At 45.3% G+C, this 16,171-nt stretch overlaps 1 protein-coding gene across 2 annotated transcripts in view; it reads right to left on the bottom strand.

Annotated features, from left to right (window-relative positions):
• LOC147707445 (isoaspartyl peptidase/L-asparaginase-like) overlaps positions 1–16,171 on the bottom strand; it is a 1,215,953-nt gene that overhangs the window by 1,067,575 nt on the left and 132,207 nt on the right. Inside the window, exon 1 of one of the 2 annotated variants that reach the window (XM_086926454.1) lies at positions 4,066–4,376. The exons of the other annotated variant lie outside the window; for it this stretch is intronic. The gene's annotated coding sequence lies outside the window, so the exon portion shown is untranslated. Of the gene's footprint in view, positions 1–4,065; positions 4,377–16,171 lie in introns of those variants that run through there. 2 annotated transcript variants of the gene reach the window in all.

Genomic DNA, 16,171 nt, shown 5'->3' with positions numbered 1-16,171 from the left:
CTGTGGTCGTGGGGCTAATAAAATGATAAAATCAATCTGTATTAATTTGAAGGCCCTGAACACTACCTCCCTATTTCCCTATTTAGGGATATTGTTTGACCAGTCCGGTTCATGGTGTAATGCTATAAAAACCAGGAGGCTATTGTTCTCTAAATCCCTAATGGCCTTAACCAACTTTAATAGGAAAATTGGTAGGAGGCTGCCTGGGGAACTGCTGTGTATATACAGGGCAACCTGCGTAGCAATCGCAACTCATGGTGCAGGTATTTGGGGGTACTCAAATGCGACTACATTACAGATGGTAGAAAACATCTTTTTGAGGTACCTCTTAGCAGTTCCATCTAGTGTTCCTACATTTATATGCCACGCTGAACTCGGTTTACCTTACATTGATTTAATCAAGATCCAACAGGTTCTTCTATGGCACAGGGTTTGGACAACCGATGAGTGTGCTTTTAATCGTTCTATTTTAAAGGATGCAATGAGTTCCGTCAAGGCTAACAAAATAAGATGGTTACAATATGTAAAGGCATTTTTAACACAAATAGGCCACCAGGATTACTTTAGTGATCCCTCCTTGAAGTGTCAAGTACCTAGAAACGTCCTTAAAAATTGTTGTCTGGCACTTCTGAACGATTTAAGAATACCTAATGAAATGATAAAAATGACTGTGGTGGCACATCACCTAACACTGGTTACCGATAAAATACAGCCTTACGTTACGCTTCCTATGACGGACTTTGAAATGATTTTATTAACTCGTTTTAGATTAAACATTTTGCACAGACTGCTAAGCTTTCCCAAGGTAAACGACTGGATAAGATCACTTTGTAAATGCCCATGCGATGATCTGTCGACTCAGTCGACTATACACGTTTTCTTCTTTTGCACATTCTACACAATACCTGAGAAAAGATGGAAAGTCCCACTGTTAAAATGTATGGAATTAAGACAATGTTGCCCCACATTCCTGGCTATCCAGAAGCTGGACAATGTTTTTACTGTTGCCTCTGTCTCCGCTTTTTTAAAGGCTATTTTTAGATCCCGGAAATCGCTTGGAATATGAAATTTAACCTGCACTTCTTATTGGATTCTTATCTGATGTATTATTTGATTAATGTTTTTATTGTGTACTGTGATTGTGTTTTATCAATTGTACTTGAATGGTTATTAGTCTTTCTTACAATAACTGAATACAGTTTCTAATGAAATGAATGACAGAACTGCCTCTGGCTATTTCATTAACTTTGATACATTTTCTGAGGGTCCCAGCGAACCTGAAACGACGCCAGCAAAAAGAACTTTCAAAGAACAAGCTACAGACTTTTTTCATCACCTGGAAAAGACTTATCTGGTTTCACCATGGATTGAACTTTGGATTTTGTTGGGTGTACTATTTCTTCTACTTTGGTTAGCTCTGGTAATAATACTGGGAATGCTAATACATGGAAGATATGTTAAAATATGCACAGTAAGTAAGAACGTCAACTTACTACTCAAGCCACACAAATCATCCCATCATGAACAAAGAGATTTGTCATCAGTGAACATCATAGCCGTTCCTATACCGGGGGGTGTAGCTTGGGACAAAATTGAATATGACATTTTTGGCCCGTCAGAGCTGTTGGAGATTCCACACCAGTTCAAGATTTCATTAACTGACTTTGTTTCATTTAGTACCTTTTCTGATGATTGGGACTTCGTTACTATTAATAATATGATGTCAGACTTATAAATGCCTGCAGTATTCACAAATCATGAATATTTAGAAGGTTCATCAGACCATGAATAAATGTATTGTTATGATCATAATGGTCATCATTTTTTGCACAAATCTGCAAATCCTAGAAATGTATTAATGTATAACCAATGAGAACATTGTCCTCCGCCACAAAAGGGTAGCTAAAAAACGTTTGCCAATAAGTTTCCATACTTTTCAGGGTTCAATATATCAAATGCTGAATCATTTTACTTTAAAAATGAAAATAAAACAGAAATGAAAAGTATGTTGACCAATACAAAACAGATCTATTCTGCTGCCTTATATGCCCAACTGTCTAAACTAGGTTTTGCCTTTTGGAAAGACAACATTGAGACAAAAACTGTCTAAGGTACAAAAGATTGGCAGGTTCAGGGGGTAGAAGCTTTGTTTAGGGCATGCATCATCCTTGAGCAAATTATGTTTTTGAATGACACTGTCCAACAGACATCTTGCCTTGGGTTAGCCAAGATAAAAGACCTGAAAAATCCGTCCATACCTACACCTCCACCTGATAGCAGTAACAGTTCAGAGGGGGAGGTCGACGTACATACTATTATTTTGCATCACAACAGAACATATCCAGATTGGAAAAAATAGTTCATCTGGCCCACAGACACAAACGACTGTCGGGATATATTCCTGAACAAAACACAGGGTTTCACATTCAATAGGCCAGACCCAAGATATGTTCAAAGACAGCATCCTGAAATAGTAACAACATACAGTGTAGGGAAGCTCTGCCTTGATTGGCTACATATATCTAGACTTAAGGATGTAAAGCAACACTTATCTTGGCGCTGATCTTAGGGAATTCTTGGTAGGACCAAGAAAATTGCATCATAAACATTTTATATATGTCGGTATCTACGCTGCTTATAATGAAGCATGGAAGATTACACAAGCAGAGACTGCAGAAAGAATATGAGAAATTGATCGTATTAATTTAGAGAAAACTCTCTCTGTGTTTGACAATGGGTTAACGACTCTGTCCAGGATATGTCAATTGGACAGCATAGTGTCTTCTGCCATAGACATCATGGACATCATGGAACAGGACTTGGTCATGCTGCAACATGGTCAGTCGCATTTACATTCTATCATGCTATTAGGCTGTATGTTGCAAAACCTTTGTTCAGGCTATGTGCCTTGGCGTTTAATCAATACTGTTTTCAGGATTCAATCTCACTGATAAACAGATCAAATTGGCACAGAGGGGAACAGACTATATGGTGCTGAGCATTGAAAAATTGGAAATATTGCCATTTACGGTAGAAGAGAAACCAGCGACTGAATGGATTATACATGGAACAATCACTCCGCCTGTTACAATTTTCCATTTTCAGTATTGCCTAAAACACATACCAGCAGGCACATATGAAAGGTTGGGTAAAGAATACATCAAGACATCCTGGGAATTACTGTACACACATAGATTTTGGAGTGGGGGGACATAAAGTGTTTCTTAACGGTAAAAGCTGTCAAAACACACCAAGCGGTTCTCTCCTTTGTCAGGGTATAAACTTACACGGGGTCTGCGATGTTTCCTCTAACAATTTATCCTGCCACCTGCAAGTTTCACCAGCTGCAGTGATTGATCCAATTTTTGGACAGCTCCCTAATGGGAGTTACCTCTTGTTGAATGATCACCGCTGCAGTGGCATGTTGCCAGGTATACCATATCTAATAACTGTGCCAGCCAGGGTCACTTGCTGTATGCAAGTATTGTTTCCTAAAACTAAGCCAGACAGGGAGTCGCCTTTATGGCCTTCACTGAGCGTCTCTTCTATATGAATTGATACTTTAAGCAGAATGAAAGCCATCCTTTTGCAAAAAACCGTGCCACTGACCTCGGCAAAAGAGACCTATGATCTGCAAGTCGCAAGGACTTCGGCCGAGATACATGCCCTCTTAACTACAAACTGCCCTATACATTTCTCAGAAATGTTAAGTTGTATCCTAAACATGTCTGATCAGAGCGGTATTGTACATCTATTTAGGAACGTATGTTCCGGCCTGTTAGCACATTTTCAAGTAGTCCTAGGAATATTTACAAACTTTGTGCACTCTGTGTTTGGCGGACTGCCTCTCCTTTTGGGACTCGTTGCGGGGATACTATTTTTGCTCCTACTGCTATGATATGGCAAGCCAAATCACCAGCGCCACTCCAAGCACCATAGAGAGCGCTCTATTGGAGATGAAGTGTTGTGAGGCCATTTTCCAAATTTTGAGATTAACTTGTGTACGAAAATTAAATACCACATGGTTTCTGTCATTCAGACCAATCTGGCAAGGTTGCATCTTACCTGTTCTATGCTGCCTGCTATGCGGAGAAGAATGCATGCTAGACATCTGTCTCACACTCCTATCAGTCATGCCAACGGATGTTGATACTTTGCTGGACCAGGTAATGGCTCATGCGCAGTGTTGACCCCAGCGGCTACCAATTCTGATGACGGCATTCATTGAGATCTCACAGACGCAAAATGATGATGCTGAGGTACGAGAGGAAACTTCAGGTAACATCTAATTTGAACATTGCTAATGCGACCAATGCTGAAGGCAATTCTTCACATCTAAGTGCGGTTAATCTTCTGAACGAGGTACCAACTGTCACCTACAACGATAGAGGACTATTTTACAGACTTAGAAGAATTCATGTTTTCTCCAAGCGCTAACATTGATTTTTGAATTTGGCACACAGTGTTCTGAGAGACTTTGAATTTGACATTCATTTTTAAAAACAAAAAACTTTTTCCTATAATTTTTCCTAATTTGTATTTTTCATTTTTGGCACAAGTAATCTGCTTATAGTAGAACTATTCACAGAGAACAAGAATTCTTTGAATACTTCCAAGAGACAATATTTAACCTTGTCCACATACAAACAGATTTACTTAATCTGGCATGAAATGGTTTCGGCCTTCTTTCTTCTGTATTCGCGAGCCATTTCATAAATGTATATTTTCATGATTCATTCATTTAGCATTCAAAATGTGAATCTATGCATCAAATGAAACATTGCTTTAATGCGCACAGCTCCAATGCATCTTATATATGTACAACCATTTCAAATGCATTTTTATGTATTTCGGGTGGGTTTTTTCACACTTCATGTGTAGCTATGTTTTAGATATGCTTAACATGTTTATAATTTAGTAACGTCGTACATAAAAAAGTGGAGTGGGTGTTGTGTATCTATTTAGATTCCGTATGCATTTTTCACGATTCATGCCCTTATAGAGGTATAATTCACATTGCCCTTATCTAGGTATAGAAATCCAGTACTTATTTAGGCATAGCCCATGCTACCCAAATACAGGCATGGCTACTTCCATCCTTTCATTTACATCACAATGATTTCTTGGAAAACAGGACTCTTAAGCAGAAGGGACTTCCCCTAGACTGGATATTGATTTCTCCAAGAAAATCATTATTATCCATGAACAACTATTTCTTAGGGGTTCATTCATGACGTTCCTATACCCGACTTTACGTCAAAGCTGGCATTCCTAAACACCTTCAAGGTATAAATATGCCTTCACTTGCTATAGCAAAGCACGGTGTGGTTCGATGCAGTTCGACTACCTACTTGCACGACACAGCTCGCTACAGCAAGTGCCGAAGGAAGCCAACTCTCCAGCTGATGCACTGACCAGAAGCTGTCATCTCCTGCCGAGAAATCCAGCTCCAGTGTTTCTGACTCCCCTTGTGGGGTGTTGGGTAATCAAGTCCATGAAAGAGATACCAACCTCTCTCTTTCTAAGGAATGGAGCTGATTAGAACCTAGAGAAATATTTGGCAATTCTTGGCAGAAATAAACCTATGCTAAAAGACAAACACCTACTTCTTCTCTGGGTACTAGACCTAGGTTCGGTACATTGGGGTAGGCATATTTTAGAAGCACCAGTTGAGTATTTTACCCTGTGTTATTTATGTATGTATTTTTACATGTCATAGCAACAGACAATGCTATTACAGTATTATTTTATATTAATGTTTATGCTGTACGCATTACACTTTGCATTTTGTCTAACGATTGTGGCAGTTCACCTCTCTTGCATGAGAAAGAAGACTGTTCAATAAACCGCTTTTATTGAAACGCCTGTCTCTCTATTTCTGTGCAACTGTAGAAATGAAGCATGCACGATTGACTGAGTAAAATAGTTATCTATTGTTTCCATGACTCTGAAGATACGTTTCGATTCTTGGGGAAACAAAGTTGTCCTGTTTATGCGGTTGTCAGGTACTAATCCATTCTTGTGTATTTGAGAAAGTTTCTAGTGACCTCTGAGCTAGCTGGTACTCACAATTAAGTTTAGTATACTCGATAGAGACATACTGACCTCAGTCCTATGCCAAATCTATAGTGTATATTATTTCAATGCGCAGAGCCTATTGGGAATATAGGGACTACACTACAGTGCTTTCTTTAGGGAAGACAGTCACCCCGAAAGGGTGGTGGCAGCTGAATGATCCCAGCAGTAGGCTGAGGGTGAGGGTCCAGAGAGGTTGCATCTTTAGGGTTTAAGGACCAAATGCAGAGAGGGTACTGGTTGGAACAATCTCCGGGATGGAGACCTGCTAGTAACCCAGGGGGTGGAATGTAGAACTATCCCAGAGGACTGCATTGGTGCTGAGGCACTGTACCCTTGTCCAGAGAAGTGGTAGGCATAGTGTTGCATGACCAAGGGCAAAGGTGGGCCTAGTTAGGCTGAGTCCATGTAGACCGTGAGTGACCTAGAGGTATATAGCCTAGAGCCTGGGGAGTTGTTAGGGTTGTCTGGGATCCCTGTGGAGGTCAGATGGATGGAAGGAGTAGGTGATCTGAGCATATAACTGGTGAATAAGGGGGGTCTGGTCAGAACCCCTTATAACTAGTTATCGTTTACTGCGGGAAGAGTACCCATGTAGAGTGGCTAATTCTTCCCTGTAGGTCAGCTGGGCGCAGCGTGTGTTAGAAGGTAGTTCTGACCATTTGAGCCGCCCGTATGTTTTGCTTTTTGAACACCTAATTGTTGAGCATTTACTGTGGGAGAACTTCATAAGTTGGGACTCATCCACAGTGAACTCAAAATGAAAGAGACTGCATGTGGATTTTACCGGTGTCCCTCTGGTGAGACTAAGCCGCTGCGTTGCAGCCAGAGTAAGGGGCACCAGGCTGGTTACATGTAGACATGTGTGTACATGCATATGCACAAGTGTAAGGGCTGCGGAGGGGAGATAATAGGTGTGCGCAGCCCAGTAGCAGCTACAAATTGAATGGTGTGGCAGGAATTATGCTGAGCTGGGTGGTGACACAGATTAGGCTTTATACAATGGGAAAAAACATGTAAGGGAAAGTCAGTGTGCTTTACTGTTTTTACTGAAAGACCACATATTTATTCCCGTATGAGGATGGGGACTATTTGGTATAGTTTGACTTCCCTACGGCCTACAAAGTCCAGACATGCACTAAAGTCCACTGTAACCTAAGTGAGAAGTAGTATTCTGCAGGGTCCAGAGTCATAACTGTACTACTTTTGGGTCATCCAGAAAAGTCATAGTCCTCTGAGTCAGCTCACAACCAGAGCCTGCCTGGGGCTGACCCTGCCAGGCAGGACGAATGACCTTCCTCTCCAAGCTGTAGCATCAGAGGTCTAGTCCTTCACAACAAGCATTACAAGGGCAAAGGCCTCCTCTTCAACAAGAGAAGATGGGTGGCGCTACAGGTTAAGTGTGGAAGGGTATACTCAGATGTGAGTCCCTTGCTCATTGCACCATCAGGATTCAAGCAAGCCGGGCCGAAGACGGCTGAAATGCCAGAAACCGGTCCCCGGAAGCTTGTTTCCTTCCCAGTATAAGAATTGGCTTGGTAGTTTGGTCTGCCTGTTCCCATGATACACTGGGCCAGGGTTGGACTAATTTGCATATAGCCAAGTTCTGAGCTGGGATGGTGCAGTGAGCTAAAAAACGGTGATGGATCAAGCCCTGATCTTTGGACTGGGTAAGAGTGGTCTGCTTAATTCAGACACTCTGTTCATCACCACCCCCTTTTCTGAATCGTTTTTGTCCACCACAAGTGTGGAAGGGTATACTCAGATGTGAGTCCCTTGCTCATTGCACCATCAGGATTCAAGCAAGCCGGGCCGAAGACGGCTGAAATGCCAGAAACCGGTCCCCGGAAGCTTGTTTCCTTCCCAGTATAAGAATTGGCTTGTTAGTTTGGTCTGCCCTGTTCCCATGATACACTGGGCCAGGGTTGGACTAATTTGCATATAGCCAAGTTCTGAGCTGGGATGGTGCAGTGAGCTAAAAAACGGGGATGGATCAAGCCCTGATCTTTGGACTGGGTAAGAGTGGTCTGCTTAATTCAGACACTCTGTTCATCACCACCCCCTTTTCTGAATCGTTTTTGTCCACCACAAGTGTGGAAGGGTATACTCAGATGTGAGTCCCTTGCTCATTGCACCATCAGGATTCAAGCAAGCCGGGCCGAAGACGGCTGAAATGCCAGAAACCGGTCCCTGGAAGCTTGTTTCCTTCCCAGTATAAGAATTGGCTTGGTAGTTTGGTCTGCACTGTTCCCATGATACACTGGGCCAGGGTTGGACTAATTTGCATATAGCCAAGTTCTGAGCTGGGATGGTGCAGTGAGCTAAAAAAAGGTGATGGATCAAGCCCTGATCTTTGGACTGGGTAAGAGTGGTCTGCTTAATTCAGACACTCTTTTCATCACCACCCCCTTTTCTGAATCGTTTTTGTCCACCATAAGTGTGGAAGGGTATACTCAGATGTGAGTCCCTTGCTCATTGCACCATCAGGATTCAAGCAAGCCGGGCCGAAGACGGCTGAAATGCCAGAAACCGGTCCCCGGAAGCTTGTTTCCTTCCCAGTATAAGAATTGTCTTGGTAGTTTGGTCTGCCCTGTTCCCATGATACACCGGGCCAGGGTTGGACTAATTTGCATATAGCCAAGTTCTGAGCTGGGATGGTGCAGTGAGCTAACAAACGGTGATGGATCAAGCCCTGATCTTTGGACTGGGTAAGAGTGGTCTGCTTAATTCACACACTCTGTTCATCACCACCCCCTTTTCTGAATCGCTTTTGTCCACCACAAGTGTGGAAGGGTATACTCAGATGTGAGTCCCTTGCTCATTGCACCATCAGGATTCAAGCAAGCCGGGCCGAAGACGGCTGAAATGCCAGAAACCGGTCCCCGGAAGCTTGTTTCCTTCCCAGTATAAGAATTGGCTTGGTAGTTTGGTCTGCCCTGTTCTAATGATACACTGGGCCAGGGTTGGACTAATTTGCATATAGCCAAGTTCTGAGCTGGGATGGTGCAGTGAGCTAAAAAACGGTGATGGATCAAGCCCTGATCTTTGGACTGGGTAAGAGTGGTCTGCTTAATTCAGACACTCTGTTCATCACCACCCCCTTTTCCGAATCGTTTTTGTCCACCATAAGTGTGGAAGGGTATACTCAGATGTGAGTCCCTTGCTCATTGCACCATCAGGATTCAAGCAAGCCAGGCCGAAGACGGCTGAAATGCCAGAAACCGGTTCCCGGAAGCTTGTTTCCTTCCCAGTATAAGAATTGGCTTGGTAGTTTGGTCTGCCCTGTTCTAATGATGCACTGGGCCAGGGTTGGACTAATTTGCATATAGCCAAGTTCTGAGCTGGGATGGTGCAGTGAGCTAAAAAACGGTGATGGATCAAGCCCTGATCTTTGGACTGGGTAAGAGTGGTCTGCTTAATTCAGACACTCTGTTCATCACCACCCCCTTTTCTGAACAGGTTAATCCATCAGCAGCTGTCACCAGGTGCCAGGCACCAAGCGGCTCTGAAGAGAAGGCAGAATGGTGGGAAGGGGCTTTTCAGAGACCATGTAGTAGGAGAACCCTGGACGAAGCAATTTTGAACAAACCCAGAGGCCTGGGCAGGAAGAAAGGATCAGGGGCAGAGAGGTGATGATTTACTGTTTGATAGGGCAAACAGAGACTTCCTGCCAGCCCCTCCAAATGTTTTTTTAAAGAGTTTGCATATGAAGAGGAGTTTTTTCTGGGGTGTGGTCTGCTGAGGACGACTGGTGCTGGAGCCTGACACCATGGGCAACTGGAAGGAAGAATGTCCAGACTGGCTTAGGGCCCTGACTTGCGTCACAAGGGAAGACCAAGACCAGAGAGCAGAGGCCTGGGCCTCTGCGCAAGAAGAAGAAAGGCCCAGGAAGAGAGCCTGCACAAAGGCTTGTGTATGGAGCCATTGAAGACCGCTCCCTGCTGAATTCACCCTCCTTGAGACCAAGGGGGCAAAAGAAAGTGCTCCCAGTGGCTAGGGAACGCCACCAGGAGCAAAAAGAGGCCAAAATGGTAACCTGGGGACTAAGATATGCTCCCCGGAAGGTATGCGACCTTTGACCTCTACTGGGACTTACTACAAAGCGCATGGGGCTCCGCAGCCAGTCTTAGATGTAGTTGTGCCCCCGAAGTGGGGCAGGTCCCGGGGGCTGCCCCTAGAATAAGTAAAGTCGGGGAGCGCTGTGGCGCGAAAATGGCCAAACGGGGTTCCAGGAGCCCACCCTGACCTCTGGCGACACTGGAGTGTGGGAAGCGCCCTTGCGCTACCCGCAAAGATGTCTTTGGAGCCAGGGATCCCAACTCCAGGCTCTGATGCCCAGAGGAGAAGTCGGGGAGCGCTGTCACCCTCCCCATGAAGATGGCCCTGAGGGAGGCCCAGTATCCTCAACTCCGGGCCCCCATACGGTGAAGGAGGGGGGAATGCTGCTGCGCTCCCCCGCAACAGCAGGAAGGCGGGGACTGCTGTCCCAGTTCCCCAAGAGCGGCCGCCTCCTTGTCTTCCCGCAGGAGCGGGCAGAGCAAAATGGACTCTACGGCTCCCTTGACCGCACCAGAGGGTGCATGCCTAGCTGGGAGCCAGTGGGAGCCCGCAGGTTGGGCTCCCCCGGTGGCTCTCCAACTCTGGCATGGAGGAGAAGCATAGGGCCTGGGTGGGACCGAGCCCCTCCAGAACAGCCAGAGCTGCCGGGGGTGGGTTCCCAGAGCTGCCTAATGTGGGGGTCCGGATGGGACCTGGCAAACCCTCCAAGACCTGGGAGAAGAGTAAGGCAACCCGCAGGAGCAGAGCTGTTCTCCTCGAGCACCTGGGGGAGCCACTGCTCTATTATTCACTGGGCTGGAGGGAGCACCGCATAATGCTGTGCAGGCCCGGGCCGGCCAGCAGGAAAATCCCTGTTTTTCTGTGTGTGGTGGCCCCAGGAGAATGGTGTGACAAGGTGCAGGGGAGCAATGCAGCCTACCCAAGCATGAAGAGTCAAGTCACCCCCTAAGTCTCTGGGGGACCCCAAGGAAAAAACCCTTCAAGGGCTCAGCCAACAATCCACTTTCACCTTAGCTGGAACTTTTGTTTTACAGCTGGGGGTGCCTTAAGAATTGCCTCAATGTGTGGAAGGCTGTGTTGGGGATGTCTGGAGAAGGGCATCTCCTGGAGGAGAAGTGGTGCAATTGCACAAGAAGTGCATTTACCAAGGGTATTTCTATGGTGGGACTGTAAGTCACATGCGTAATGTAAATTCAAAAGCAAAGTGGGGTTATAATCCTGCTAGAGTGTCTGGCTGTTTATGCTTAATCTTGTGATTTTAAATATGACACTGTTTAGGGGCTTTAATTGCAATGCATTACAACTGTTATCAGCTATGCTGAGTACCTTATTTGAAGTGATGCCCAAACATATATTCTTGATACTGCGTTAGGGGAAGAAAAACCCAGACTGTTATCCACAAGATGTACAGGTGCATACTGTACAGGTGCATACTTTATGGTCAGTATGAGATGCTCAGTCAGGGATATGTGTCCCAAGGGCAGGTGTACCTATTTTTAATGCTTGTTGATACGATGGGGAGGGTCACCACTGGGATGGTGCCAGTTGGCAAGGCCCTCGCTCCAGGTTGTGTCAACCCACTGCATTGAGGGGCAAGATGATGTGAATACCTGGGAGTAGTGGTACTAGACCCCACCTCCCCTGCGGAAGGGGTGGAGATGTTAAGCAAGGTCACAAAGTATTTCCAACAGCTTATGTATATTTGTAAATTGTTGCATAGTATTGAGTGGTGTGTGTGTTTAATAAATGTACTCTTACTTTTATAAAGCAAAATACAGACTGGACAATCAATTATTGAGTGGTATTTCTGCATACTTGTAATGGCTGTTACTAGCCCACACCAGCTCCCTTGAGTAAGCCTTACACTGCTCTGCAACGCTACCCTCTGAGAGTCAAGCGGTACAATAGGGTTTTTGGTTCCCAGTGAAGGACAAATGTGACATGTTATTTTTGCAGGCCTCAAAGATACTGCCTTGTTTTCCAACAGTGTGCATGTGCAAAAAGAGAAAAGTGCTGCTGTGACTAAATATTACCCATCCTAACAAAAGGGACATTCTGATTTGTGTTGCTGTAGATGTTTTAACTGATAAAAACTAAGCATAATATAAAATCGACATGGGAAGGGTGTGCACCTGATATCAAAAGTTAAAATCACAGCATATAAGCATTACCATAAGTGTTCATCTTGTGTCAACACTAAAAAGAAAAAGTGCATCTAATGGAAAACAGGGATAGCATACCTTCGATCTCTGGGGGGCTAATCATTCAAAGGACTATGGACATACATTTAACCAATTTGACATTGAGTGCTATATTTGACAGATTTAAGTCCACTATAATGGCCCGTCTGCATGTTCAAACATTCAGGGTATTAAACTGCAGCCAAAGCAGTCTTTGATAGCTTCCTGAAGCACAGGCATATTACATGTAAAATTTATTTATTTTCCTCTTTACACATTTTGCCTCAGGGCTCCAAGTGGAAAAGCTAGTAATCTACTTTATGTGTTTCTGTAGGTGATGGTCAAAGACTGTTCTTAATTGTTGGAGTGACTTTTCCGGTTTATTTTGATAACAAATTAGACTCTTCTATGCTAGCTATTTAAACAACCCCCATTGGTATGCATTCAACTTCTTAAAGGGACAAGTGGCATCCAGCTGTGGGAGAACAAGCCATAAATGGTATGTGGTCCCCTTAGATGACCGGGGCTGCACGCATGTTAAACTGAACAGATCAGCGTGTGTCCACCCTTTACCAACAGGTGCTGGAATGCTGAACCCTGTTTGTGATAAGGGGATAATAGTTATAGAAAAGTAAGAATCTTTCTGCATGTTTCTACATATTCCGAGATACTGTAACTGTGTTGTTTTTTTAATTATCCTGTATCAAACTGATTCTAATATCTTTTGGCAACAAATATGTTAAGATGGCCGACCGATAGGAGCTCTGTAAAAGAGCTCCGTGCACTTGGGATCCCATGGTCGGAATATCCCTGCTAGTGGCATGCATGTAACTGTAATGAAATCATAAGCTTAATCACAAGCGTAACAGGATTCAAGACGGAAAGCGCTACACACCTGGATATCCTCCTTCATTGAAAATGGCGATACTGTCGGCGAGTGGAGTGTCGATCATCGTGCCCGGCGATATGACCGGAGTTGGCCATCCGCTGTTTTGAAGGCGAAGCAGCGGAACTCTTGCGAGGAGGACACAGCTAGGGGTGTATATGAACTCCAGAGTGGCAGGAGTAGGGCCCCGTCCCCTTGACGAGGCAGCAGGCTGAGTGGTGAATGGCTGCGGGCTACCGAGGACGAGTCAGAGGCAGACATCCTGGCCTGCCACACAGAGCTGCAGCCGACCGGAGGGTATGAAGAAGCAGGACTCGCCGACATGCAAACAGCCTCACAGCTGATTGGAAGTGTAGAAGAGCCCTGCGGACAACAAATAAGGTGAGGGCTGCCCGCGAGTACATACACTACGTTCTCTTCACAGACTGTAGCGGACCACAATAGACTCTATCTCACAGAGGGGCCATGGCTGGAACCCAAAGGATACACTGCGACCGGGAGAGTGAGATTAAGGGCCAGACCAGGCGACGATCCCGCTGTTGCGGAGGAAGCCGCTATCTGGCCCGCCCCCTCGGTTCATTACAGGACAGCGCAGAGAGCGCACAGCCAACCAAGATGTTTTTGGCCCTTTCAGGACACCCTGAGGTGATACAGCGAAGAGCTGGGACCTCGTCAACATAGAGCCTGGAAGCAGGCAGGGGCTGATCAGTATTTGAGCTGGCAACATCATAAATACAAGAATATCACATCTCGCTTGTTTTAAACATGAGATATTAACTCTCTGTACCTTACCAATGACACACAAAAATGGCTGACAGGACAGCTCGGAGATAAAGATGAGCACAATGGCACTGTGATGGTGAATGGGTTGCTCTCTTCTTCTTTCCCATTAGCGAGAGGCACAAGACAGGGATGCCCCCTATCCTCCTATTATTCGCACTGGCCATCGAACCCCTTGCCGCTAAAATTGGACAACACCACTGTGAACACGCCATTGTTTATCCAGAGCGGCAGATCCTTATCTCACTATACGTCGACGATATCACGTTATATCTATGGCACCCTGAAGTCAATTTGAACCCCATATTGCACTTATTTATCCTGTTTGGGCAATTATCAGGGGTCAACATCAATTGGTCCAAGTCCCAAATTTACCCACTCACTGATTTCACCACGAAATTCACCCCGGACTTTCCTCTCAGGTGGTGCTCTCACCTATCTGGGCATCACTGTGTCCCGGTCATGGGATGCACTTATGATGGACAACTACGGGCGCGCCTTAGACTCTATCACCGACAAGATCACGAGGTGGAGTGCTCTACCTCTGTCAATGGCTGGCAGAGCCTCCTTAATCAAGATGGTCATTCTACCCAAACTCCTGTACTTATTCGTTAACATTCCATATGCCCCTAGCCGACATTTCTTCTCTGCCATGAGGACCCAACTGATACGACTAGTGTGGGGTGGGAAACAAGCCAGACTCAAATTGGATACACTTCTGCTCCCTTACAAGATGGGAGGGTTCTACATACCGGACATTGAATTATACTTTACCTGTGCGCGGGCACACTTTGCCACATACTGGATGAAACCTCCCCCCTACAGCCTCACCTGGTGATTGAACATGGGTACATGCACCCCACTCCTAGCACCACCTATATCAGAGTCCCTCCTGTCCCTAAGCACACAGTAATAACCACTGTCCAGAGCACAGTTGGAGCATGGCATGATCAAGCTAAATTGACCAACTGCGCACCAATATATTCCCCCCTCCTCCCCTTACACGGGCGAATAGATCTCCCTGTTACGCAGGAGGGAGGATGTTGGCGACTCTTCCGTAAACTCTCAATACATACCTGGGGAAAACTATACACTGATGGGAACTTTAGCACTAGCGCAGAATTCTTTAAAGACACCAAACCTACGCCTCTGGACCGCTTTTACTATATTAGGCTCCGGCAAGACATGAGAGCTGCCACACCCTCATTTCCTTTAGAACCCCCAGTGATTAACCTGTTACATGTCCTACTACAGAAAGATGCCCCTACACATGTACTGTCGACCCTATACCATACTGTCCAAACCAATAGAGATTATGACCCACCACTGGCCCTGGATCGATGGGAGGAGGAACTCGGTCACCCCCTAACCGATGAACAAAGGACATACTGCTGTGCCCAGACGGGTGAAATCTTCTCTAACAGCAGGTTACGGATGATACACTATAAATACCTGCATCGCTTATATTATACACCTACAAGAATGCACAAGCTGAAACTCCGGGACGACCGCTGTGACCGTTGTGGCGGGGAGGGCGCTCATTTCCGTCATCTGGCCTGGGACTGCCCACCTATACAGTGATATTTTGAGGAAGTGCTTCCTGCACTAGACATCATCACTGGCTTACACAAACCCACTGATCCACTCACTGCCCCACTGGGATACACCGAACCGATTGCTGCTAAAATGCGGAAGTACACCTCCATGGCACTATTACTTGCCAAAAGGAAAATTGCGTGCCGATGGGGGTGGGGGAGAGCACAGAAATTTAGGGACTGGCTCCAAGACTTTATATATTGCCAGGAGTAACTACACATTTATGCAGAACTTCAACCCCCCTCATCACGCCCAAGAGACATATGGGGCCCTCTACAAACCTATTTAATGAAACACGCTGCAGATCAAAGTGCGCAAAACTCATAATGCGTATCATCCACTCCCTGCTGGTCTTCCCCAGCCAAACTTCCACTTCCCTTTCACTAACAGAGGTAGGGCGATAAATGTCATAGCAATTATATAAACCGGCTGAAACATTTCCTTATCACAATCATGAATTTTTATTGTTACAAGTGATATACCAGTGAAATGGGGTAGTCTCCTTTACAAGATGCCCTGGTTGTATGTTAACGTTATCAGTAGAATGTATGAATGGTATAATCACTCTGCCTCCATAATCCGCCATTTCTACTAA

The sequence above is a fragment of the Lissotriton vulgaris genome, chromosome 6 (genome assembly GCF_964263255.1).
Source record: "Lissotriton vulgaris chromosome 6, aLisVul1.2, whole genome shotgun sequence".
NCBI classification, from domain to species: Eukaryota; Metazoa; Chordata; class Amphibia; order Caudata; family Salamandridae; genus Lissotriton; species Lissotriton vulgaris.
The sequence above is the reverse complement of the archived record's forward strand: the minus strand, read 5'-3'. Positions and strand labels throughout refer to the sequence as shown.